Below are 1,827 nucleotides of genomic sequence, written 5' to 3'. Positions count from 1 at the left end.
CATCAGATGTCGTTTTATGGTTTCAAAAAGCCCAAGTGGATGGATGAGCGCCAGTTGTTATTCATAACTCCATGCTGCCACCTTGTGGCTCTAGGTTTCCATTGCACCTCCAATGTCAGCCAATATGGATCATTTGATCATTTTACTCCAAATGTAAACTCTATGCAACGTAACACTGAGCAACTCCTTCTGTGTCGTTTACATTACTTTTTTTGTCGTCATCTATGCCTGCTGAAAGTAACAAAAAATACTTGTACGATATGCATACACAGTATAAGAGTCAAGATCAACAACAAAGTGCAAGAACAAATTAAAATTGCGTAACTATGCAAAAACATAGTTTTTCTTTTTTTTAAGTGCAGTGATAAAATAGCATTAATAATATAAGTGAAAAGAAGTGCAATGGATATAAAAAGTCTAAACACCCCTATTGAAATGCTTGGATTGAATTTGATCTTTTTCTACTATTTAATGGTGTCTATAACATGTATGACTCAATTGGAAAAATCTATGAATAAATTGTATATATAATTTAATTAGACGCCACTCTCACCATCACTCACATAAAGCAGGAAAAACAAACTACTGTGCAATAAGAGAGGATATTGGCAAGTCTCCGTTTCATCTCCATGTTTTCAGAAAGCTGTCATCTGAATTCTGATTTTTCATCAGCAGCCGAACACATTTTAGTTTCGTGTTCCTTTTTACTCTTGCTGATTGCAACAAAAAAAACACCACACTGTTGCAAACAGCTTCCTTCGGTAAGGTTTCTTTTCACAACACTTAAGAGTATTTTAACGGCCATCCTTTTAAATGAGTAAAAAATGTGTGTCATTTTGTTGAGTGAACTGTTCCAACTTGCTCAAGATGCTGCAAAATATCATCTCAGGGTTCATTGAGAGTTCATCCAAGTTTAGAAGCTCCTTTGTTATGTGAAGCAAGTGCTATATTTCTCCTTGAAAAGGCACATCAAGCAAGAGGAGCGCAAGGAGACAATGGGATGAATGATTAATCGGTACATGTCCACATTAATGACAACGCAGGCGAGGGTAACTGAGAGCAGGAGCGCATGACATCACCGATGTTGCCTCAGATAACACCACAGTCATCAAGTATGTATGGGGGACGTGTAAACGACATTGTGTCCATATGGAGTCTTTGGTTTACGAGGAGCCCGCCATACGACAGTCGGACGCCGGCGATCAATTGTCACTAAAATTTATATTGACATCTCTAACTATGCCCACTGCAACCTCTGAAAATACAAAAACAAATCGGCCCAATATTGAGCCTTTCCACTCCATAGATGCTTAACGTTGCTTAACGTTAAAAGCTTAACGTCGCTTAATGTCAGAAAACTGCCATCAATCATCACTAAAATTAATCTGGACATCTGCAGTTATGACAAACTCAACCTCTGAAATTATTAGAACGAATTCCACAACATTTTATATTTTATGCACCTCAAGCATCTTCCTCATTCGGCGGCAATAAGCTTGAGGAGTGAAGAAGACATTTAAACGTCCTCAAAATCCAAAATATCGGGCCGATCATTGCGATATTTGCAGCAGTCGAAGTGGGCATAAGTAGAGATGGCTGCATAAATTCTGGTGAGGATTAATTGTAGTTTCCTAACGTTAAACTTTTTCTATGCAGAGGAAAACACTTAACGGCCATAAAATTTTAAATAATAGAGTGATAATTGTAATATTTTTAGTAGTTGAAGTGGGCATAAGTAGAGATGTGCACATTCATTTTGGTGACGATTGGTTTGGAGTTTTTGGACATTAAGCCTTTTTTCTATAGAGAGCGCCTATGGTGATCAAG

The sequence above is a fragment of the Idiotropiscis lumnitzeri genome, chromosome 9, assembly GCF_059441095.1.
Source record: "Idiotropiscis lumnitzeri isolate Australia: NSW breed Sydney's pygmy pipehorse chromosome 9, RoL_Ilum_1.0, whole genome shotgun sequence".
NCBI lineage: Eukaryota > Metazoa > Chordata > Actinopteri > Syngnathiformes > Syngnathidae > Idiotropiscis > Idiotropiscis lumnitzeri.
This window is presented reverse-complemented; position numbering follows the sequence as displayed.